The sequence below is a fragment of the Gracilinanus agilis genome, chromosome 2 (genome assembly GCF_016433145.1).
Source record: "Gracilinanus agilis isolate LMUSP501 chromosome 2, AgileGrace, whole genome shotgun sequence".
NCBI lineage: Eukaryota > Metazoa > Chordata > Mammalia > Didelphimorphia > Didelphidae > Gracilinanus > Gracilinanus agilis.
In genome coordinates, this window is record NC_058131.1 from 474,577,531 (window position 1) to 474,604,740 (window position 27,210).

Below are 27,210 nucleotides of genomic sequence, written 5' to 3' on the forward strand. Positions count from 1 at the left end.
AGTTAAGGAGGTATACATTCCCCTGGGAGGGGGCTGTTATTTCAGTAAAATCCTCCTGGGTAAGAAAACTTCACTTGTCAATGTAGCTCATCCTCTTCTTTGCATTTTGTAGTTTGCGAGTTCTAGAGCTCTAGTTGATTTTTTTTTTAATTTCTAGAACTCTGATGAACAAAGTAAATTGTAGTCATACAGCCAGTGAGTGTTAGGGGGAGTACTTCCAGGTTTGGGGGCCAATTCTCTATTCACAATCCCCTTCTGCTTCACTACCAAAGAGAACTAAAGCAAAATGAGTATGTTAACTTTTATAATACTGCTTTATGCTATGACCTCTAACAGATATGATCAATTTTAATAGAGATAAATTACTACCTTTAAGAAATTAAATATGTAAAAATTCTGAAATTTTAAAACTATGTTTCTTATATTAGTGAAACCCTCGACTTGTTACACAAGAGTAATAACATAGTGGATTACCATTTTCAGTTAAGTATATCTTGCATCACAAACTATATGATAATAGTAATTTGGGGGAGCTAAGAGACTTCCAAATATTTCAAAATAGTTCCCAAACACTAATTAGGAGTCACAAAATCACTTAAAATAAAATAACTTGTATGGAATCTCTTTATAACACTGGTAGTAGAAAAGGAGAAAAAAATAATGAACACCTTTAGAAGCTATATTGGATTCCATTAAAATTTGGTATATGTATTTATGTATAGAAGTTATATTTTAGAGGCCATAATTTGATATATATGTATACCCATAATATATGTGTGTGCATGTGTTTATGAGAGAGATAGAGAGAGAATCATTTTGGAGTGACATTATTTGATTCATATATATATGTTTATTCTATAAATTAATATGTGTATTAATGTATTGAGCATGTTGTAATATTTCTATTAGACGAATTACTTTTTCCAATTGGAAGAATCAAGGGACAGAATGTTAGCTTACCTAAACTACAAAAGATATCACTATATTTAGGGAGAATTTACTGAAAATATTAAAAGGAAAACTATAACTAAAGTGAGATATATATGTGTGTGCATTTATATATAGCATATAAATATATATATACATATATATATATATATGTTTAATTTCAACCAAACCTTAATCTCATCAAGGGCAATGAGATCCTCCCTTAACTGTCTTCCCTCCTCCTCCTAGAGTATCAGTCCCCTATTTGTTTTTTATTCTGTCTTTTCCTTTCCAATTTTTGTTCTTCTTATTTGAGAAAACAAAATAAAAATAAGAAATAAATCCTCCTTCTCTCCTTTATCCCAAGCAGTCATCTTATCCCCATTCTGTGATTTTCCTTTCTTAGCCATATAGCTTAAAAAATGTACCACTTTTTTCTCTTTAGCTTTCCTGTCCCTCCTTAACTCATTCTGAGCTTTTGCACTTTTGGTACTGTGCCTATATAATCATGGCATTCATCCTCCATTATTTACTTTTGTTTTAATATTTTGTGCATGGTTTTGTAATTGCTTAAGTCTGTTGGAGAAACCTTAAAGTGTCTCTTTAGATAACTTTGATTTTTCTCTACATAGAATTGTTTTTCTTTGCGACATCAGAATTTTATGTTCAAGGCTTTTTATCACTTGGCCTATCTTTCTATGTAGAATTTTAAAGGCATAGAATCCTTCTACCTCTACTTTCTCTGAAGCCTTTGAATATATGTACATACATACAAGGCAACATATAAGTTTCACTATACTATAAAGCTTCTGGAGATGAGAAACTTTCTCTCATTCATCTTTGATTGCTCAAAAGTGCTTTGCTCAGAGTTTTACATTGTGCAATAAATTTTTGGTGAATGAATGATGGATGAGTAATGTATGAATATAGAAAAGGGACAAATAATTTCACATAGGTATGATGAAGGGAGGCTTCTTAGAAAAGAAAGGGTTTAAACTAAGACTTAATGAGTAATTTGCTAGAGTATTGTACTGTCCAGCAGCAGTATATTTTCTTTATTTTTTCCTTACCATAAGTTTTTAAGTCAGTCTATTAGAGAATTTTTTTTTCCTCATAAGAATACATATAAAATTTTGTATCAGAAATCTGTGGGAAAATAGAATGCCCTTTAAAATGACTTTTGTTGGAATTCCTTTTCTGAAATTTTTGGAGTATCATATTTGTACTTTTTTTTTCAAAGTCTGTGCCTCAACTTCTTAATTTTATCAGCTGAAGATAATGATATTTTCTTGGCAAAAATGTGATACAGTTTAAATCTCTTGAAAGTATTTAAGGATCACTGAAATGAAATCACCACCCACATTCATGATATGACTTAGTCTTCTTTTAAGTATTTCAGCAGCTGTTGGTGATTCAGGCCTCTGGCAACTGTGGTATTGCTACATAGAATGAGGAAAATCTTAAAGCCTTTGCAACGGCTATGGTATTAACATTCTAGTACATATTAATGTTGCCAGATCAATTTGTTTAATTTGTACTGAGCTTCTCTCTTGAACTCCCTCTGAATTTTCATCCAATTTGTGCCCTGAAACATTACTGAAGCTAACTTCACACATATCTATCTGCCTTCTTTAGGCAGCTAGGACGAATAGTGGATGGAGCACTGGGCCAGCAGCAAGACTCATCTTCCTGAGTTCAAATCTGACCTCAGACACTTAATAGCTGTGTGACCCAGGGCAAGTCACTTAATCTTGTTTACCTCAGTTTCTTCATCTGTAAAATGAGCTGAAGAAGGAAATAGCAAACCACTCCAGTTTCTCTGCCAAGAAAACCCCAAATAGGATCATAAAGAGTGAGACAAGACTAAAAGCAACTGAACAACAACAGCAACACATAAGCTCATGTGGCCTTTAGTGCAACAAATCAGACATTTCATAAAGACTCTGTTGTTTCTGCTTGCTTAATTAATCATCACCTTCTCCATAACTGACATTGATACTGATGTTAATGGAACTGGATTTTCATCAAGTACAAGGATTATGTAAAAAAAAATCTCTAATCATTGTTTTAAAAACATAAAATTGCCCCCACATTATTTAATTTCTTTCTTTTCTTGTTTAAACAAGGATAATTTCAAGACAGTGCTTTCTTTTATTCAATACAATAAATAACGCATGTATTTTCATCATACAAAAACAAGTGTGAAGTTTTGCAAGCCGATTATAAAGGCATCATTTCACACACTGATGAAATTCCTTTATCTCTGTAGTGGAACAGAACATTCAGTACCAGGATATAAAAGACTTGAACTTTTCTTAAAGATAATAAATGATAGACATAATTTCTTTCCTTCTCTTATGTGTGAAGAACCTCTACTATCCAAGAATTCCTTGAAGGTAAAAATGGTTTTGAGATATTTGGTGGCCAACAAATTCTCTAGATATAATAAAATAATTTCATTTTTGCATCTGTGCAATATTTGTCACAGTCTCACATTCCTTGTATTTTGTGCCAGGGTTCTGGAAATGTGCTAAATTTACCTCACTGCTTCATGCCTTAGCCATCAGTATTCCAAAAATTATTTTCTTTCTGCATACAAGACAGTTGTAGCTCTTAGAAACTGGGCAGATTACCAAAGATATTATAAATCCATCTTTTTGCACTTAAAATAGACACTATAAGTCTTTTAACATGAGAAGGTTCTTCTTTTAGTTACCTAGCTAACATTCACGAATTGTCCAGGCTAGATTCATATTAGCATTAAGGGTTATCTAAAGACCAGGACTTAAGAAACCTGGATTCTCTCATATCTAATAGTTCCTGCCTGTGTGAACTTTGACAAATTACAATCTTTTTGTCTTTCTGATCCCTCATATATAAAATGAGGGAGTTAGACTAGAATTCAGTGATCCTTCTAGATCTAAATCTAATAATCTTTAAATTTCTTTCTACTTCTAATGATCTGTGGCTATCAGGAAAGTTTTCTGTGACTCCCCACATGAAGAAAAGAAAATATTGTAACATGACTGCTTCCCTAACTAGTTTATCACCATTGAATCTCATGGTTTGTTTATTTTTTCTTTTCAATAAGTTCTGCTGAAAGGTAAGAAAGAAAGGAGAAGAATATAAATGAGAAATTCTAGAATCAGATAGAAGAAGGAAGTGACTCCCATTGAAGTGGGGAGGGGATTAACACTTTTTTTTTGGCAGTGACAGACCCTATTTGTCTATTCTCTATTTTGCTCCTCTGTGATGATGCTTTCCCTGAAGGTGGCAGCATTTAACCTAGACAGAGTAGTCCAAGGAGGTGTCTGATGATTGTGCAGCAACATGTCTTCATTAAGCAGAACTTTATGATGGAGAGGTTACTGGGCAAAGAAGAGCAAAAGGTCTGAAATGTTACTTGTAAGTTTCCTTCATAAGTGATGAAAAATATATTAGTAGTATTCTGCCAACAGACATCATTCTGTCATATGCTTGATATTCTGGTGAGACAGCTGGTGAACATCAAATCACAAATGGGTCAACCAGTTCACATTATAGGATTATCTATCTCCCCTTCCCCCCACTCCCTCAAATAAGACTGGAGCTTCCAGATGTCTCTTTCTTTTGTTATCTCTCAATTACTCTTGATTGCCACCTAAAATGTATTCTTATCCATATAAAAAAAATTGTCACAAGTGTACAGTCTTTTCTTTTTGGTTTGTGGTAGTGAATTTTTTCTCAGATAGGGTTAATAACAACCAAGAAGGATGGAATTCTGCTGAAAGATTAAAAAAAGATATTATCCCTTTGTAGCATGTCTGAATTCACGAGGTTTTAATTTCTATCTGAATTAAATATCCCTGAGGGTTTAATATTCTGATAAGATTAAACTGAGATCTGAAATATTCACATTTGGCTGAAAGCAAAGAAAGTTGTACCTGCTTGCAAAATTATTCAGAAATACATTCAACAGAGAGAAGTTCAGAGATTTAAATCTAGGCTGAAAATGACTGATAACTGTTGCCACAGAAGAGATAGTAGACTTTTCTGTGAGAGGGTCAAGGTCAAGTGAAGAGAGATGGCCATATCCAAAAATTGTAATCACAGTTTGACCCACTTGTTACTCATTTTTTCAGAGGCCTTGGCAGCAAGCCTTAAACCAAGCCAGACTTAGAATTGAGGTATAATTCTAAAAGGGAGAATTGAGACATTCAGTCACCAAGCCCTTTTTAGTTTTCATTTTTAGTAATCTAGTACTTTTTTTCTATCTCCATTGCCACCATCTTAATCCATGCCTAAATCACTTAATGTCTAGATTATTACAGTAGTTTCATAGATGATTTCTCTAACTTCAGCCCTACTCCCCACTCCAGACTCCATACCTTCTTCATCCCTTCCCAATAACAGTCAGGTGTAAAACTACATTGATTAAATTATACCCCTACTCAAAATCCTCCAAGAATTCTCTCTTGCCCACAAAGTAAAGTTCATACTATTATACCTGATCATTTAAGGACGTCTGCTATCTGACCTCAGCCTGCCTTTTCAATTTTATCTCCTATTCCCTAATTCTACACATATCCTATATACAACTTCCCCATTCTATTCCCATATTTTTTCCTTTTATGGTTATTTTTACCTGAAATATTGTTTCTTTCTCTTCTCTCTGCTTGTTGTAAGAAATAAAATGGATACAAAAGGATAGATTTGAAAGTATTAGGGTCTTAAAAGATTTATTGGTAGCCATTAGAGAAATGAAACCACATGCCATTTTGAGTCAGTTTGAAAGACCCTCCATTACCTCCACCACCATGCTGCTTCAGCCAGAAAAGAGAGTGAGTCATTCCACTCCTCAGTCTTTATCCTTCTCTCTACGTTATTTCGCTTCCTGTCTATGTGATTATGAGAGAGGAAGCCAGTTTGCTCTTGGGAAATGTAGTTTCAAAGACCACTAAACATTTAGATCAGAGACCTCAAAACTTCAATTACACATTGTCTAAAACATTCCTTCGAGGGCTAGATCATACCTACCTCTTGAGTAAAGTCTTTGCTGGGTAACTCCTGGCTACATTTATCTTTCCCTTATTTTATTTTTCTTGTAAGTTTTGTCAAATATATTAATGAATTACCTTTTTCTCTAATAATCTTGTTTTATTCAATATCATACTATTTAGCACTATAATATATATTGTCTTTTTCTTGAATTATTTCAGGCATTTGACTTGATACTCTAATTAAATTAGTAGATTTTTATATGCTAGGGTATATCTCATTACTAATTTGGCATCTTCATAGCATCTTATGTAGTGCTAGGTACATAGCTGGCATTTAATAAGTACTTGATTAGTTAATTGATGGAAGACCATATTTGGAGTCAGAAGACCAGGTTTCTAAGTCTAGTTCTGGTACTTGCTGGTCATATAACCTTTGGTAAACCACTTGACTTTTCTGGGCTTAATTTCATCACTATCTGAGTTCTAAGGTCCTTTTTAAGAAAATCAGTCCTATCAGGAGTAAAGATCTAAAAATTCAATTCAGTAAACACATTAAAACTTTGGAATTATATTCAATTCTCATTCTTTGTCTTCTGATTTTTATTTCTGCTTCATTTGTCTCACTTGGTAGGTTTGATGATCATAGTTGCAAGAAACTCTCATAGATGGTTTCTCTATTTTCTGGAAGGAAGGCAAGGATTTTTATTGAGCCTATTTAATATTTCTTTATATTCTATCTCTTAAAGAGATACTAAATCAAATATCATCAAATACTAAGTTTGGCCATCTAAGAGGAAGATACAAAACCATTCTTCAGTCTTTAATACCCAGGAGAAGTAAGAATTATGCCATTTTATAGATCATATGGCGTTGTGGATAGAACACTGCAGGTAGGAATTAAGGACTTGGGTTTTAATTCCTTCTCCATCAATTCTGAGACCGTTAGCAGTATGTTCCATTTTTCTATGGCTCAGTTTTCTCCTATGAAAATGAGAATGGGGTAAAAGAGATTTCAAAACCTATTTTTTATTATTGTAGAACATGCCTCCATATGAGCAGGGGTTCTTTTTTAAAATTTAAAAATTTAGAATATTTTTCCATGGTTACATGATTTATGATCTACCCCCTCCCCCTTTTTTCCCCCCTGCTGGAGCTGACAAGCAGTTCCACTGAGTTATTATATATGTATTATTGTTCAGAACCTATTTCCATGTTATTCATATTTGCAGTAGAATGATATTGTAACATCAAAACCCTAATTATATCCATATTGAACTACTTGATTGATCATATGTTTTTCTTCAGTGTTTCTGTTCCCACAGTTCCTTCTCTGGATGTGGATAGCATTCTGCCTCATAAGTTCCTCTGGATTGTCCTGGGTCATTGCATTGCTGCTAGTAGAAAAGTCCATTACGTTCCATTGTGCCACAGTGTATCCATCTCTCTGTATAGTGTTCTCCTGGTTCTGCTCCTTTCACTCTGCATCGATTCCTGGAGGTCATTCCAGTTCACATGGAATTCCTCCAGTTCATTTTTCCTTTTAGTACAATAATATTCCATCACCATGAGATACCACAATTTATTCAGCCATCCCCTAATCGAAGGGCATACCCTCATTTTCCAATTTTTTGCTACCACAAAGAGCGTGGCTATGAATATTTTTGTCTTTTTCCTTATCATCTCTTTGGGGTACAAACCCAGCAGAGGTATGACTGGGTCAAAGGGCAAGCATTCACTTAAAGCCCTTTGGGCATAATTCCAAATTGCCCTCCACAATGATTGGATTAATTCACAACTCTACCAGCAGTGTATTAGTGTCCCAATTTTGCCATAACTCCTCCAACATTTATCACTTTCCTTTGCTGTGATATTGGCCAGTTGAGCAGGAGTTTTTAACTTGGGATCCATGAACTTGTTTTTTGTTTAATTTTGATATTTATAATTCAAGATAATTGATTTCCTTTGTTAAAACTATGTATTTTATTTTATGCATTTGAAAATATTATCGTGAGATGGGGGTCTCACCAGATTGCCAGGGGGCATCTGTGACACAAAAGGTTAAGAATCTTTGTTCTAGGGGAAGCTAGATGGCTCCGAAAGCTAAGCTTGGTGTTCGGAGGACCTGGGTTCAAATTTGGCCTCAGATACTTCCTAGCTATGTGACCCTGGGCAAATCCCTTAATTCCACTTGCTTAGCTCTTACCACTCTTCTGCTTGGAACCAATATTTAATATAGATTCTAAGACAGAAGCTAAGGGTTAAAAGAAGAAAAAAAAGAACCTTTGTTTATATACTGTCCTAATCTTAATTTCCTCAGGGAATTGTCAGACTGCATTATATTTAGCATCTAGGAGAAAAGAAAATGACCTGGTTGTTAAAAACCCAAAGAGTAGCCTTCAGGTTTTCCAATAAAATCTTCCCTCACTTGGTATTTTTCTCCATTATTTGATTTATGGCCCCATATTTTTCCTCCCATAAGTACATGGAAAATAGAGATCTTCACAAGATATTAGAATTAGAAAGATCCTTATTGGCCAACTAATCCAGAGGTGTCAGACATTCTTCCTAGCATACCCTGAACCAGATTCAAATGTAATTGGGAAATATTTAACAAAATAAATAAAAATATAGTAGAATATAAAATAACATTAATATGTGGTTTTCTCAATGAGTGTCCTACAATCATCCTTTTCAGGGTTATAGCCTCATTTCTCTTTGAGTTTGATGTCATTGATCTAATCCAATTACCTCATTTTACAGATGAGGTTAGGCCTAGAGAGATGAAATGGCCAAGGCCATACAGTTAATTAGTGGCAGAACCAAAATGAAAGCTTGAACACAGGCCTCCTAATTTCTAGGCATATGCTTCTTTTTTTTAAAATTTGAACATCTTTAATTAATTAATTAATTTGGAGTATTTTCCCACGGTTCCATGATTCATGTTCTTTCCCTCCCTTCCTCCTATCCCCCTGCCATAACCAATGAGCAATTCCACTGGGTTTTACATGTGTAAATTGATCAAGACCTATTTCCATATTATTAATATTTGCATTAGGGTGATCTCTTAGAGTCTACGTCCCCAATCATATCTCCATTGACCCATGTGATCAAGCGGTTGTTTTTCTTCCGTGTTTCTCCCCCAGTTCTTTTTCTGGATGTGGATAGTGTTCTTTCTCATAAGTCCCTCAGAGTTGTCCTGGATCATTGCATTACTGTTAGTAGAGAAGTCCATTACATTCTATTGTGCCACAGTGTATCCCTCTCTGGGTACAATGTTCTCCTGGTTCTGCTCCTTTCGTTCTGTATCAGTTCCTGGAGGTCATTCCAGTTCACATGGAATTCTTCCAGTTCATTTATTCCTCTGAGCACAATAGTATTCCATCATCAACAGATACCACAATTTGTTCAGCCATTCTCCATTCGAAGGGTATCCCCCTTGTTTTCCAATTTTTTGCCATCACAAAGAATGTGGCTATAAATATTTTTGTATGAGTTTTTTTCCTTATGATCTCTTTGGGGTATAAACCCAACAGTGGTATGGCTGGATAAAAAAGCAGTTTTTTTAAAGCCCTTTGAGCATAGTTCCAAATCCAGGCATATGCTTCTTATAAAATACCAGGGGTTGGCAACCTTTTTGGCCATGAGAGCCATAAACGCCACATTTTTTAAAATGTAATTTCGTGAGAGCCGTACAGTGCTCACAGTGCGCGCTCCTGTAACAGTGCCTGAAAAAAAATTGACTTTATGGCTCCTGCGGAAAGAGCCATACGTTGCCAACCCCTGCAATATACCATACTCCGTTTTTTTTCCTTGGGGGCAACTAGGTGGTACAGTGGATAGAGTGCCAGGGCTAGAGTCAGAAACATTCAGCTTCCTGGGTTCAAATCTGGCCTCATATGTATGACCCTTGACATATCATTTAACCTGGTTTGCCTCCTTTTCTTTATCTGGAAAATAGACTAGGGATGTAAATAGTAAATCTCTGAAGTATCTCTGTCAAGGAAACCCCCAAAGGAGTCATGAAGAATTGTTCATTACTGAAATGACAGAATAACAACAAAGTTTTTTTTTCTTACTCCTCCTTTCTAGTGCCATTTTAACAAATTTGTGTGTGTGTGTGTGTGTGTGTGTGTGTGTGTGTGTGTGTGTGTGTGTGTGTTTGGCTGCCCCCTTTTCAATTTTATTCCAAGAGTCACTCTCCTCTAGAATCATCAAAGCAAGATATGTCAGCTTCTCAATTCTCCCCTCAAAAGTAAAAAAAGGAAAGTACCCGTCATCCTCCCCACTGCTATCAGGTAGTAATAGGATTGAAGGCAGGAGGTGAGCCAGGGTAGAGAGGAGGAATATGCTTGGATGTTTTTCTTTGAAAACTAATCAGGGCAAAACCTCTTGGAGAGCTTAGACTATTTGAACTTCAGCCATTATCAAAATTTCGTTGATTTAGAGATCTCTAAGTAACAACTGTAACTTAGTACCAAAATACAAGTGGGCCTTTTATCTATTTTTTTTTACCTTTTATATATCAGCCAGAGGATTAACTGTTAACAGAAAGAAACATTTTCCTTTTTTTTTTTACTTGTCTTATATCACAATGGCTCAGCAATACTGAATTAGGAAGGAAGTAGACCACTACATCTTCATGCATCAGGGATTGGATTAGGTATTATTATTTGCAGAGTTATATGGCAGAGAGAATGCTAGACTTAAAATCAAGATGTTCCAGTTTCTACTCCTGGATTTTCTAGCTATATAGCTTTCTCTGACCTTCAGTTTCTTCTTTTGTGAAATGAGTTTAGTAGTACCTAGTTCTTGGAGTTGTTATAAGGATTTAATGAGATTTTTACACATATAAAACTATTTCTAAACCTTGAAGTGCTATATATAAATGTCAGTTTGGGCCCCTTTCTGGCTCTTTGATTGCTGTGGCAATCAAAAAAGAAATCTATGATGAAGGACAGCAAAAAAGAGAGAGAGAGGGGGAGAGAGAGAGGGGGAGAGAGAAACATATCTTCAAATTTATCCTGGATTATACCTAACATATAGAAGATGAGATTTTAAATGCAGCTAATTTAAAATAATTTTTACAAGAATAAATCAAAGTGAACAGAAAGGCTCATAGCCTTGGTGGTGGCGTCATAACTGTTGAGAGAAGCAAGACTAAGATAACTTTGATATCAGAGGTGCTATTTTCTAAAAAGTATGTGAAGTACCTGAGAAAAAAATACTTAAAGAAGAACAATCTGGGGTAGCTAAGTGACTTTGGTGTATAGTGAGTCAGGCCTAAAAACGGGAAGGCCTGGGCTCAAACCTGCTCTCAGATATGTCATAACTGTGTGATCTGAGCAAGTCACTTAACCCCAGTTGCCCAGCCCTTTTACCACTCTTCTGCTTTGGAACTAATACTTTGTATTGATTTTAGGACAGAAGGTAAGGGTTTTAAAAAACCCTCCAACAACAACCATCTTTGTGATTGGTGCTGGATGGTGGCTAATAATAGCAAAGAGAGTTATGAATTAGATTACTTTCAGGTTGACCAGAAGGAAGAAGAGGAAGATCAAACTTCCTTGGGTCTGGAGGTGTTTTGAACATGATCTTGAATATAACTTGAACCAAAAAATAAAAAACAAAATAAATTATAAGTCACCTGGGAATAGTAATAATATTTGTATATATTTGTATAGGGCGTCACATTTTTAAAAACCATATGTTTTATTTATTTATTTAAAAAAATTTTTAAGCCCTTAACTTCTGTGTATTGGCTCCTGGGCAGAAGAGTGGTAAGGGTAGGCAATGGGGGTCAAGTGACTTGCCCAGGGCAACACAGCTGGGAAGTATCTGAGGTCCCAGATTTGAACCCAGGACCTCCCGTCTCTAGGCCTGACTCTCAATCCACTGAGCTACCCAGCTGCCCCCCAAAACCATATATGTTAATCTCATCTTAACAATATTACCCTGTGAGGTATCGATGGAACTCTCAGATTCCTTACCACCCTAAGATTCTGTGCTTCTTTTAGCCCTAAACGAGTCATAGTGGTTTAGCATGTCACAGATAGCCAAAGATAATTTCATATTTAACTAAAGGTCTAGCTAGATTTTCTGGCAAGCATCATTCTCACTGGAGATTAGTTAACTTATCAGAATATGTCAGCCTTACTTTCAGAACACTAGGCAGAATTAAAAGCTAAATAAAGAAGAGAATCCTGTTTATTTTTTGGTCTAGAACCTGGTGTTCATAGTTCTTGGTGCTTAATAGAATCCCATTTGTTGGTAAGGGTAACAATAATAGTAGCTCTTCTCCCATCTCAAAGGAACAAGTTTTACCAACAGCCTAGCATGGAGTGAAAAAGATGGCATTCTGTTATAAAGATACAGCATGCTCTATTATACTTTAAGTTTTCTCAAAGCACAGACTAAAAGGTGAAAATTGATTTAGTTCACAAAACATTTCATTGCAGAAAGAACTGGAGCCACTGTGGAGTTGAGCACTGCCAAGCTTAGTTACTCTGATGGGCAAAAATTGTATGGTTTGGACTTCAGATTGGACTGTAAGTCCAGCTGGATGTGCAGAAATACTTTATGAAAGCAGCTATAAGGAAACGACCCGGAAAAAAGCTACCACCAGGGACCAAAATATCACTTTAAAGAAGCTAATATTGGGCTCTTGTGTGTGCCATCAAGAATGAATTAAGAGGGGGCAGCTGGGTAGCTCAGTGGAGTGAGAGTCAGGCCTAGAGACAGGAGGTCCTAGGTTCAAATCTGGCCTCAGACACTTCCCAGCTATGTGACCCTGGGCAAGTCACTTGACCCCCATTGCCCACCCTTACCAATCTTCCACCTATGAGACAATACACCAAAGTACAAGGGTTAAAAAAAAAAATGAATGAATTAAGAGGGGCAGCTGGGTAGCTCAATGGATTGAGAGTCAGGCCTAGAGATGGGAGGTCCTAGGTTCAAATCCGGCCTCAGACACTTCCAGCTGTGTGACCCTGAGCAAGTCACTTGACCCCCATTGCCCACCCTTACCAGTCTTCCACCTAGGAGCCAATACACAGAAGTTAAGGGTTTAAAAAAAAGAATGAATTAAGAGTACTTTTTGCTTTCTGTGTTTTAACATCTTTAACATAGGTCATTTCTACATAATAAAGGTGAATCATATATCTTATTTTCACTTGACAAACTGATAACCAAAGTATAGAGAAATAAAGGAAAGTATCCAAGGGCACATACTAAGATGGGCATGCATTTTTAGCTGCAAAAGGACTGACCTTATAGCTGTTGGGAGACACTTTGGTCTTATTTCTCCCCTTATTTTGTCAGGTTGGTGTCTTAAGAATGAGCTATTACCTCTCAGAGCTTAAAAACCAACAAAGGGTTGAATTCCCTTTTTTTGGAGGGGTGTGTATGTGGATGGGTATATTTCTACACTGTCTCCAATGGAAAGCTGTGTGAATGAATGCCTTCTGAGACAAACTCAGAAGACCAGCTGTCATAAATATACACACATAAACAGAAACTATGCATCCAGAGACAATAATGCTAGGTAAAATGAAAGATTTGTCTTTTGTGGGCTGGTTAATTATGACATCTCTTTCAAGCCAAGATTATTTTGGGTTTATAGTGTTGATGACACTCCAGAGAATGGAAAACTTGGGCCCAAGTTCTGTAAATATTTTCCTAGCAATAAGACACCTTATTTTTGGACTCTACCAAGAAGGCGAGGAAGCTTCATTGTTGGAAACCTTTGAATTGAAAACACAGAGAAACTGAAAAGTAAACCTGGAGCACAAATTGGAAGATTTTTCTGACTCCACAAAATGCCTCTTCCAGCTTTATATTGACATTGAATTCAAATAAATTATTTTTGCATGTACATTATATTCATTGGGGAAATATTGAATATTTGCTATGTGCAAGGCACTATATTAGGAAATCAAGTCTTGTTCCCCCTCCTCCTCTTGGCTTCCAGTATTATTATTTTATTTAATTTTTTCTTTGGTCTTCTCAAGACCAGCTCTGCCACACTGCTGGCAGCTTGTTTTATGGATATAGAAATTAGGATGAGTGGGTAAAGGATTTGATTAAAATTTTATAACCTTGGTGGTAGTTTAATATAAAATATATAAAGTAGATCTTCATGAGAGGCAGCACAATATAGTGGATAGAGAACTCTGTTAGAGTCGGAAAGACATGAATTCAGATCTTGCCTTTGGCATGTCATGATTAATGACTCTGTATAAGACCTTTAAATTTTATAACATTCCAAAAACATTTATATATTGCAGAGAAGGGGCCAGTCTGCATTAGTAGAGGGAATTCCTCACTGGGAGCTCCCTAAATCACAGTCCTAATGGGAAAAAATTATATTTCACATTAAAAAAACTAGGACATCATGACCTTAAAGTCCTTTCATCTCTAAGCTTCACTTCCCTCATCTCTAAAATGATGAAGGAATTGAAGTAGATCATGAGATCATAGCTTTATTTCTGAGGGACAGTTGAGGCCACTGAATCTCACTTCCTCATTTTATAGATGAGGTAACTAAGGAACAGAAAAGAGAGGCCGCTTATCCTGGGCCACGCACTGTGTCTGAGGTGACATTTGAACCCATATCTTCTGGAATCCAAGGCCAGAACCCAGTCTGCTATACTACATTGTTTTCTGTTTCTTCTTCTAGTACTGAAGTACTATACTTTTGAAAAACCTTTGAGCAAATTGTAGTAGCAAAATTCACATAGTGGGAAAACGGAAGTGAAGTGATTTTAATTTTAAAAACAGGGAGTTTATTGTCGGGTAGAATCTGGAGCTCAGGTTGTTCTGGTCCCAAGCTTAGACTCTTCCATGTTCCTTAAAGTAAGTACAATTTATTACAATTCTTTCTTAGTTCAAATCTAGAGTTTTCAGTCATGCTGAAATCAGGAGAATCTCTTGTATTTAAGCCTAGAGATCATGATTCCTGTCAAAATATATAAAACAAAGAGACTGTTACATATAGTTTAGGCATCTTTTCAGTTCTCAGTTATTCATGCTATAGATAATTGAGGTAGGGAATAGTGGAAATAAATAAAATGCCCAGAAAAATCTCATTTTAGCTGTTAGTTTTAGCCATCTCCTTCCCTTTTTCTTTCTCCCCAACTTTTTGCCCTTTGTATTCACAAATGCTATTGATAGTTACAGCAGATTTTACCTGCTTTGCCTGCTTTGTGTTTGACCTTCTCTTTTTACCCCTGCTCTTTCTTTAGGGAGGGTATTCAAAGGAATGGAATTTGTGGACTACAGAAGTAGAATCATAGGAGGGAAAAGAATCTTGGAGTTCATCTCAAACAGCCCCCTTATATAACTGGTTAGGGCAGGGACTAGGATACAGTACTTCTGTTCCCTCCTGCTCAATAAACTCCAGTAGCTCCCAATGACCTATAGGATCAAATATAAAATCCTCTCTTTGGTGTTCAAAGACCTTTATAACCTATCCTCCCTCCCACCTTTCCAGGCTTTTTTTTTTTTTTAAACACCTAACCTCCCCACCTCCCCATACTTTTTGATTCAGTGACACTGACCTTCTTTCTGTTCTCTGAACAGGATACTCCATTTCTCAACTAAGCTTTTTCACTGGCCTGGCTGTCTTTTACATTTGGAATGCTCTTCTTCCTTTTTTCTGCCTCCTGACTACCCTAGCTTTCTTCATATAAAAATCCTAGCTTCTACAGGACACCTTTCCCTGGCCCTCTTAATTCTAGGGTCTTTCAAAACATATTGAAAAATGAAAGGGATAATTTTGATTACATTAGATTAAAAAGGGGTTGTACAAATAAAACCAATGCAACCAAGATTAGAAGGGAAACAACAAATGGGGGGGGGGATTTTATAACAAGTGTGTCTAACAAAGGTCTCAACTTTCAAATATATAGAGAACTGAGCCAAATTTATAAGAATACAAAGTATTTTCCAATTGATAGTCACTGGATATGAATTGGTAGTTCTCAGATGAAGAAATTAGATCTCTAGTCATATGAAAAAATGCTCCAAATGATTATTGATTAGAGAATGAAAATCAAAACAACTCTGAGATGCCACCTAAACACCTATCAGATTGGCTAACATTGCCAAAAAGGAAAATGATAGATGTTAGAGATGTGGGGAAAATGGGACACTAATACACTGCTAGTGGAACTGCGAACTGATATAAGCATTCTGGAGAGCAATCTGGAACCACATGCAAAGGGCTATAAAACTGTTGCATACCAGTACCATTACTACTGTATCTGGTCTGTATCTCAGAGTTTTTAGCAACCCTTTGTGCAGTGGTAAAGGATTGGAAGCTGAGAATGTCCATCAATTGGAGAATGGCTGAACAAATTGTGGTATATGTAATGGAATACTATAAGAAATGATGTTCCAGAAAATCTGGAAAGACTTATATGAACTGATAAGAACAGTGTATACAATAACAGACTCAGAATAACAAAATGCTATCCACCGCTAAAGAAGGGACTGCTGGAATCTGATTACTGATCAAAGCATACCATCTTTTCATTTATTTCTTTCATGAATTTTTATCATCTGTGTGATAGATATCTTTTGTCTTGGTATGGGGAATATGGAAATATGTATTGTATAAAAGCACTGGTGTAACCTACATTAGACTATTTATCACCAGTTGAGAAGTGGGGAGAAGAGAGAGAAAGAATATGAATTGCAAACTGTCAGAAAACAATTGTCAAAATTTGTTTCTACATGTAATTTTAAAAAGTTTAAAAAATATTCTAGGGCCTTCCCTCTCTTGATTATTTCTTATTTTTCTATCTTATTTCTATCTTTTGTTTGCATGTCGCTTTGCCCATTAGACTGTAAACTTCTTAAGAGCAGTGCCTATCTTTTGGCTTTCTTTGTATCCCCAGCACTTAGCACAGTGCCTACTACTTAGGAGGTACTTAACAAATGCAAAGTAACTGATTCTGTGTCCACTGCTTTTTCCACTACAATAAGAAGTATGAAGTAGAAATGTTGCAAGTTGCAAATTTCCAAAAGACAAATGGGCATATTGTAATATAAGTTTTAGCATTGCCAAGTTTGGCTTAGGGCAAACCTGTCAGTTGCCCTGGATGGAATGTTGAAGGTGGCATGCGCCATGTGGCAAATACCAACTGGCAGTTGAGCTGAGAGTATAAAAGGCCCCGGAATCCCTAGGCTGGGTTCTGTTTTCCCTTGGCTTCACCCCAGCACTCATTTACCCCTAACCCCTCCCCTGGGCCCCCGGGTGAAAGGGAGGTGGAATGTGGGAAATTAGGCCTTAGGATAGAGTAGGGTTTTAGGACCTATCTTCAAGGGCAAATCAATATTATCTATTATCATCATTTACAAGGTTAGCCAATAGATCTACCCACTTTCCTAACCAGAGACTGCTTTGTTCTGGCTGAGGGTTGCCAGCCCTTAGTCAGCCAAGACCTTCCAAGGACCTTCTACCAGCTTCAGCCAGTGAATCCATAGCAAAAGATTAGTGTTACCAAGCCCTGTTACCATTGCCTTGTTCCTTCTCAGTTACCAATAAATCCCATAGCCTTCCTTAACCAGTGAATCCTGTGGTTATTTCCCTACCATCACAGGCTAGGAAACAGGCAGCAGGCTAGGGATTCTGAGCAGTTTGGCTGGAACAAGCTCCATAGCAGAGGGGCAGGAAGTGCTACATCCACTTCCTGCCAGGCTGCCATTAGCCAATAAGAGGCAGTTTCCTCACCAGGGTGGGGCCGAGTGCCTGATATCTTAAAGGAGCCTTGTGACTAGCAGTGAGGTTTCACTGGGCACTCAGTTCTCAGGGTTTGGATCCTTGTACTTTCATAAACAAGCTTCAGGCCCAACTGAGGTTGCTCACTCCATCCTAACAACCAGCACTATCCTCCTGCTAGCCTGGTTACTGGCTCAAGGCCCAACTGACCTCACTTTATTCATTACAGAAGTTTATACAGTTCTTAAGCTGAGTAGTCAGTCCCTGACTCATTTAGACTACAAAATACATTGTATGCATTCTTAGTGCCTTTCTTGTGGGACCACAAATTTTGATGATCAGACTAGCCTTGACAAAGAAACAGAAGGACACAGAGCTAAATCTGCCTAACCTAAAAGCAAATACGAGTGTAATGAAAGTAGAGAGGCCAGTATAGACTACTAGCCCTTTTTCAGTGGCTCTTATATTATTGCTCCATTCCTTTAAATAATCACCACATCTAGTGGCAGCTGGGTGGCTTAGTAGATAGAGTGCTGGGCCTGGAGTCAGGAATACTCATTTTCCTGAGTTCAAATATTGCCTCAGACACTTACTAGCTGTGTGAACCTGGACAAGTCACTTAACCCTATTTGCCTCAGTTTCCTCATCTGTACAATGAGTTGGAGAAGGAAATGGCAATCACTCCAGTATCTTTGGCAAGAAAATCCCAAATGGGGTCATGAAGAATTGGACACAACTGAAAAAATGTCTGACCAGCACCTAGGACTTTGAATCCTTAACCTTTGAGAATCTTAATTTTTGGCCATATCTACTACATTATTTTTTTTTTACCATATACACTTTGTAGTACATTATTCTTCATTAATTCATTTATTCCACAAGAATTTATTAAGTGCCTATTAATTATGCCTCAGTGGATTTAAGCATTCCTAGAGCTCTTCTCTAAATCAACCAGCAAAAGTTATTCAGGCAGGGAAAAACTGGGCCTCTTTTTGTATGCCACACATAAAAGCCACTTCATAAATATTTGTTGAATGAATGAATGTTATACTTCAGAAGTTACTCTTGTAAACCAAGCTCCAAAACAACGAAAGTCCCTCCTTGCTCTGACTCTGTAAAGCCACATGAAGCATATTCCTTCTGACAGCATTTCCAGACAGGTGCTCCTATCTTCAAATGAAAATCTTCTGTCTTATACTTTGCATTTTCCTTCCCATCAATATTTCAAGTCCTTGCCAACTCAGATATATAAGAAGAACACGAAAGGGCAAAAAAGAAATGCCTTTGGTAGGAAAATAACTCACTTCATTATCTCTTTTGCATCTCTGATCATTCTTAGGCTCATAGATTTAGAAATAGAAAGTTATCCAAGAATCAAACTCCTCTCATTTAACAGTAGAGAAAACTGAGGCCCAGAAAGACTTAAATCCTTTGCCCAATTTACACAGATAATAAAACTGTAAAAGAATTTGAGCCCAGGTTTTCTGATTTATTTCAGTATGCATACTATTTTGTTAATATTGCTATATCCTCCATTGGTACAGATCACAGCCATCCTATATTTGATTCCATATGATTCTTGTTGAAATTCTCTTTTATAACTTCCACAGAGAATTTGCCCACCATGTCAGGGACCTTCTAGGTTTGTTTTTTTTTTTTTTTAACATAACAAAAGTACCAGTGAAACACATTAGCCGTTCCTCTTTTATCTCTTCCTCTGACTATCTGAATGACCCTTCTCTCTTCTGATCATACACATTTCCTTAATATCATTCCTTATTCCATTTCTTGGATGGAGATCATCATTAGAGATATATTGCATCCTACTTGTATCCATCATACTGCCTCCATTTTCCTTTTGTGTCACACACAACTTTGTTCTTTATTGGTTAAGCTATTTTAAGATTTACAACTATACAACATCATTAGGAGAACACTATGGGTGTCAACAAAGATAGGGTGATTTAATTGTCATGCACTTAGAAATGTGAGCCCCTGTTAGAAAATAGAATTTGTTTTATCCTTGGGATTTGTATCCCTAACAGTTAGCAAGTGCCTAGCACATAATAAGTGTCTTAACGAGTGCTTATTGATTAATTCAAGAGTTGCTCTGGATAAAAACATGGCTGCCTTTTAAAGCCAACCTGGGAATGAGCCTTACATGATGGTCCATGGATATGACAGTTTGTTGTACTCAAATTATGATAATTTGTAACAAAAGCAGAGCAAGGATTTTTTCCATGCCAGCAAAGGGATGATGAGGCCCTCAGTTTCATCTTGCTACTAATTTTTCTCTTTTCTCCCAGTTTCTTGTAGCACTTATCCATTCCTATCACTTTTGCTGTTCCCTGGTTATTGTCTCTACCTCTTGATCTTTCCTACTCTTGGTCAGTAATGAGTAGGAAAGAAGACTCCCTTAAAATAATATTAAGGAACCATTTTTTACCTTTTTTTTTGTATTATATAACCCTTTGGCAGCAGTCTTGGGAAACCCACGGATCCTTTCTCAAAATGATGCTTTTAAATTCATGAAACAAAATAAAAAGGATTACTGTGAAACTGAAATACAGTTATCAAAATATTTTTACAAACAAGTTAATGGATCCCAATTTAAGAACCCCTCCTTTTAGACAACAACAATTTGTACCCATTTTTCCTATCTGCCCATTAGGTAATAGTGTTTGAGGGAGAATAAAGCAGAAAGCACTATAGTGGCCTGTGCTTATCCTTATCCTAACTAGTCATCTGTATTTACTTTCACAAAAAATTCCAACTAAGAACTCTTCAGTATTAACCTAACCAAATTAGGAGAAGGAAAAGGAAGGAAAATAGGTACAATATTTGCTCTACTCATTTGCTTGTATGTGTTGCAAGAGAGTTTTTCATTTCTTGGGGTAATTTGGGAAATGATTCTAAGCCTACCAGCACAAAGGGGGCTTTTGTATGGTTCCTTTCATGCTAGCATCAGCCCTGAATTACTCTTCAATGCCTGTGTGACTGGAGCCTATTATTGACTCCATCCTTTCCCTGCCTCTAGTGTTGGAGAAAGGCACAGTGAAAAAATTTGAGAAAGCTCAAATAACTCAAGTGGTCAATGTTGATCTTTTATTCAAATAAAAAGTTCTCAAGTATATCTTTTATACATTAAAGTCCTTTAAAAATCAAGAATATGATAATTATTAATTTTTTATTATGATAAAGGAAGAATTTTTAGACTATTCTCTCTGGTAACCTTTGTTACAGCATCATTTGAGTGGATATTCCATGCAGAGCATTTTCCTAGATTCTATAGAAAGGGGGAAAAAAGCAAAGAGTAGTCATCAAAGTCACAGAACCAACACAAATGAAAAAAATGAAACTTGGTATTTATGTAAATATATAGATTAAAAAATTTGAACTAGATCATTTACTATATAATACAAGAAATATTATTGAATATCAGCTGTGGGAAGAATATTGTACTAGGCACTGGAGAAGATATAAAGTTTATTTAATCTGCAAGAATTTAATCTAGTATATTTATAGTCAGTTATACCAATTACTTAACCTTTCAACACTTTATAGTTTCTGTATCTGAGTGAAAGAAATGATCTCTTCCTTAACATAATGTATTCTAAAATACTTTGGACCCCTTGGAAGAAACAAGTTTAAGGTATTATGTTCCAGGCAACTTGAGGTACCAAAAATGTGGTCATTATTGCCAAAATATCTATTTGTTACTGTTAAGATGATGTGTTTTAACCTTAATTACTGTACTTTGAAAGTAGTTTTTAGGAATGCTAGTGATTTTTCTGGCCAACTACTATAAAGAGATGCTTCTTTTTCTTCTTTAAAGAGAGAAGACCAAGACATGAGGAGCAATAGCTTCATTTTGTTAAGTGCTAAGCTTTTTCATGGTTGTCTTTTTTGAGTCAGGTGTATCTTTCTGTTCCTGGCTGGTGTTGATGGTGGCTAAATTTTCTTTATTATTTTCCTTTTATTGTTATTTCATATATTTTCTGGTGGAAATAAAAGATCAACTTAATCAAAATCAGAGAATCAAAGAATCTAAGAGGTGAGAGATATCACAGCAGCCATTTAAGCTAACCTATATACACAAAGGAATGCCTACCATAACATAACTGAAGAGTGATTATCCAGCTTCTCCTTCAAAGAGAAGTAATTAAAAAAAAGTAAATAGACATTATACTTTTGGATAGATCTAATTGTGAGGAAATTTTTCCTGACTTCAAACCTAAATTGCTCACATTGTAAATTCCATTCCCTGCTCCTCTTTCTACCGTAAGAACAAACAGAAGAAGTCTTAATCTCTCCTGCAAATGGCATCCCTTTAAATCCTTGAACATAGGCCTCAGGTCCTCTCTGAGTTTTCTTTTCTCCAGATAGAAGATGCCCTGATCTTTTAACCAATTCTTATGTACTATTGTTTACTATTCTGTTTGTCCTCCTTTGGATGGTTTCCAGATTATCAATGTAAACTATAGTGCCTAGAACTGAACATAGTATTCTTCCTTCCAAATGCAGCCCAAAATTGCATTAGTTTTTTTTTTTCTGACCATCATATCACATTGCTGATTCATATTGGATCTGCAGTCCACTTAAACCGCCAGGTCCTTTTCAGAATAACTGTTCTCTACCCATGCCTTTACCATTTTATGCTCATTTATTGTGTTAGCCATACCTCTTAGGTATGATTTTATACATATCATTGATAAAAATGTTAAATATCATAGGGTTAAGTATAACTACCTTGGATATTTTACTGGAGACCCTTGGCCATGTTGTTACTGGACCATTAATAATTATTCTTTGATTTGTAGCCATCCAGCCAGTTCTGAATCCATCTGATTATATTATCATCTAATCCATATTTCTCCACAATGTTCTTTAAATTGGCAAAGATGTGGAAAGATGTAATGAATGGTGTTGGAGGGGATGCAGAAAGATAGGCATACTGATACATTGTGGGTAGAACTGGGAATTTAATGACCATTCTAGAAAGCAGTTTGGAATCATGTGAAAGAAGGACCCAGAGATTTCACTGCTAGGCAGATTCCCAGAGGATAAAATATAGAGTCTTCTGGTTGGCATTTAATGCTCTTCAGAAGCCTAAGGAAGTCAGTGGACAAAAGAAAATTCTCATATGTACTAAAATAGTTTAGCAATTCTTGTGGTAGCAAATAACTAGAAACAAAGGCAATGCCCAGCAGTTATGGAATGGATAAATAAATTGTGATACATGAATGTAATATAAAATTATTGTGTGCTAAGAAATTTTGAATGTGGGGGCAGCTGGGTAGCTCAGTGGATTGAGAGCCAGGCCTAGAGACAGGAGGTCCTAGGTTCAAATCTGGCCTCAGACACTTTCCAGCTGTGTGACCCTGGGCAAGTCACTTGACCCCCATTGCCTACCCTTACCACCAGTACACAGTATTGACTCCAAGACGGAAGGTAAGGGTTTTTAAAAAAAAGAAAAAAAGAAAGAAATTTTGAATGTGATAAATACTGGTAAACATGAGAAGAATTATATGAACCAGGAAAATAATATTCAAAACAACCTCAATAATATAAATAGAAAGAACAACAAAGCATTTGAAACTGGGTGCTATTAAATCACCATACTCAACTTTGTTCCTAAAGAAGAGATAGAAGATATTTCACTCTTCTTTGTTGAGGTGTGAAACACTGGATATAACATTGGACTTTTTTTGATATTTGCCCCTTCAAATTTTTTGTCTCTTCAAAAAATTCTTTATTACAATGACTGTAGGAGGGGTGAAAGGAAGGTTTCTTTAGGAAATCTAGGTGAGGTAAAAACAAAAGATCAACAAAAATGCATTTCAGAAAGAATTATGAGTAACCATCTCAGTGCTTTCCAGGTTTGCAAGTAGCATGGAATATTCATACTATTAATTAGTTACTATTAATTCAGTCTTCCTTTCCTAAATGACAAATGCACAAATATGAAATAACTCATTGAGTCTCGTGTTTTATTTGGAAGCTCAGTACATATGCTTTTTTTCTCAGGATTTTCAAAATACTTTCACTCTTTGTTTTCAAAATGCTGAAGATAGTAATGACTAACATTTCGACCCTTTTGTTTAGTAAGATAACTTAAGGAATCATAACTTTTAGAAACATTGATTTGAAAGGGACAATAGAGTTCTTCTTATCCAAACCCCTTGCTTTTACACCTGAGGAAACTAAAGGCAAGAGAAGTTGTGCCCAAGGCATTAAGTTAATTAATGGCAGAACCTGACTATTAATGCTGTACTTTTCCCCACCATGCCTCCGAGGGTAGCCAGATTTACTTAGTTTCTAGAGGCCAATTTTATTGATGATATCAGGAAAAATAGTTCATATCTTTTGTAATTTTTCTCTCTCTCTCTTTCTCCCCCTACCCCCTTACTTTCTGTCTGTTATATTCATAACCTGGGAAATGATGGATACCACCTTGAATGACAGGGAAGGCAGTTGGAAGACATGGAATGTTCCTGGGTGTTGTGAGCCAGGGGCAAACGTCGGTTGGCCTGACAGTATAAATACCCCTGACAACCACTTGGAGGAGGTCAGATCTTTCTAGGTCTCTTGAGGTCTCTAGGTCTCTGGGTGGTAAAGGGAGGCAGGGAGGTCTATGAAGAAGAGGGTAGGAAGAATCTGAATATTTCCTGTAGACTGTGAGAGCTAGTGCATCACCAAACGCTGGTAGTGAGAAAGCTGAGAGAATAAGATCTCCAACATAGCTGCATCAATAGCAGTCCCTATTCTCTGGCTTGGCTGTGGCCAGGCTGGGCCAGAGGTGTAGTGGAGGATAAAGCTCTAGCTTCTACTAGATCAATAGCCTCCAGTCCTGATTGTCAACTAGTTATAGATATTAGATTGATAGAGTCTCCAATCCCCAATCCTTATCCTGTTTAACCCTTTCCCTGATTTAGATAAAGAGAGTTTAACAAATACTTTCCTGAGTGGTCTTTTATCATGACCCTTGGGGAGGGAGTCAACGCAGTCAGATACCAAACATAATCCAAGGCAAACCAAAAGCCCTATATTAATTTATCCAACCCCAGGTTGGACCTGGGAAGGTTGCACAACCATCTAACCTCTTGGGATCCTCCTTGGGCAACTGTTAGAGAAAGGGGAAATTATAACAACTATCAAGGGTGATCGGGGTTGGTGTTCCTCCATCATCTGCAGCTAGGGAGAATATAGATACATTCACATCACTGTATATCTATATCTCCTTAGGACTCCCTTTTTGTTTATAACATGTCTTAGTACCAACTCTATGACAGAAGGGCAAAGGCTAGACAAATGGGATAAAGCAACTTGCTCAGTCACACAGTTAGGAAGTGTCTGAGATTTGAACCCAGGTCCTCCCAACTCCAGGCCTATTGCTCTATTCACTGTGCTATTTAGCTTTCCCTTTTTGCTGTTGTCTCTTCCATTTCCCCCCATATCTGATACATTTGAGGTAGTTATTTTGAAAATCAAATGTAGCTCATGCTTGTAGTTCTCTTTGGTGGAAGTAAGGATTTAATTTCTGTATTAGTAACAGCTTCGGGTGGGAGGGATACAAGTCTTAAACAGAGTTCAAGCATGCTCATTAGAGAATGTCATGTTATAGGGAAAAAGGTCTAATATATGCAACTTATCTGGATACTAATTGATCCTTTTTTGCCCAATTAAATAACCCGCTCAAAAGAAATAAATGTATAAATAAATACATTTTAATGTTTTTCTGACTTTTTATTTATGATGTTCAGCATACAGTGGTAATTATGTTGTTATGTAGCAGCTACCATTAGGTAGAAGTGAAAATAAATTATGTTAAACTGTAAATAATACTTGTAGGTATTTGTTCATGGGTTGGTTATTTTTGGGGGGAGGGATCTCTTACTGAACTTTTCTCTCATTCTTACAACTGATCTCACCAAAGAGTTGTAGCAGTTCCTATTTCTTCAGATCACCAGGCAACCACTTTCCCTTGTTCTTCAGATACAAGAACACTAAATTTCTCTCTATGTAAGGATTCAATAACTATGCTTGAAATAATTTCCCCTTGAACTGTCAGTGTGAATCAGTGGTATTGTAGTTATCCACCATGTGTAACAACAGATCCAGTTCCCAGTCAGGCAAGACAAAGCAGTGATGGAATTATTATCATTAGTGAAATAATGCTTTATGGCTTTCTCTTTGCACACCTTGTTGCATTTGATCTTCACGATGACCCTGTACAAGCCATATAATCCTGGAGAACAGTGTTACTTGCTGTTTCATCATCTTCAGGAACCTTATTATGTGCTGATGGGCAACTACAACACCAGCTCCAGAACAAGCATCTGGCAAGTGACCAGGCACTAGAGAAAAAAAATTCTATAATCTTCAAGCTGAGAAAGGCCTTAGAAATTATTTGTCCATCATTTGTTACAAGGGATTTCTCTTTGGGTAAAGCAGAGGGAAAAGAACATATTTGGAAATGAAAGTGATATAAAAACAATTGAGGATAATCCCAGCCCAAATGGGGAAACTAAAACCCAAAGAAGTTAAGAGGACTATAGAAATATCTTAAGAGAAAGTGTTGAAAGAACTGGTGATATTCACTGTAGAGAGAAGGCTTGGTCATTATGGTTGATGGTTGTCTTAAAATATTTGGAATGCTATTATCTTGAAAGGGTATCTTCATAAAACATAACTTGACAAGTTATAGGGAGGTAGATTTTAGTTCAAGATGAGTGTCTGAGAATGGAATGAGGTAGTAAGTTCTCCGGTATCAGAAGTGATCTAGCACAAGCTGATTACCAACTCTCAGGCATGTTGTAGAGGGGTAAGGAAACAGACAAGATGACCTCACTAATTTAATAATAGCTAGCACATATATATTTTTACATATAACATATGGTATATATTTGTATAATAGCTTTGAGGTTTGAAAAATGCATTACAGATATTTCATTTTATCCTCAAAACAATCTAGGTAGTAGGTACTATTATTATCCCCATTTTACAGAAGAGGAAATTGAGGCAGACCAAAGTTAAGTGACTTGCCAAAGGTCACACAGGCAAGACCAGTGTACTATCTCCTGTGTGTTTTCTAACTTACTCGAGGTTGCAGAGCTATGACTAAAATCCAAATTTCTGGTAACATTAATTCTCTTCTACTTCTCAGTGGACCCACTTGTACCCACTGTCAAAAAGCCTCATCCTCATTCTCCTCCATTTTTTTCTTTCTCTTACTTCATCCTCTAAGGAGACTTAAAAAGAGGCAAGATGTGGAAAGATAGATGATCAATCATGCTTGGTTCAGAAGGAAGAAAGAAGAAGGGATGAAACCTTATAGTTCTTTTTTCCACCCCTCACTTCCACCCTGTGCTGGTCAGCCACTTAGAATAAAGCAAAAGATAGGAGGATTCAAACTCTAATATGGATTAGGCCCAGATGTAAAAAATGATAAATTTTTGTTAACCTGCTGGGACTCTGTCTTATCTTTCCACATAGAACAAGCATCCCTGACTTGATCTATTAATTGACCCACTGTTGTTTATAGAAAGCCACCTGGTAGCTGCTTTTGTTCCTTAAGGTGACATT

The 27,210-nt window shown here is 36.5% G+C and overlaps 1 protein-coding gene across 1 annotated transcript in view; it reads left to right on the forward strand.

The window, feature by feature from the left end:
• LOC123237781 (cytochrome c oxidase assembly protein COX16 homolog, mitochondrial) overlaps nucleotides 1–27,210 on the forward strand; it is a 153,467-nt gene that overhangs the window by 125,341 nt on the left and 916 nt on the right.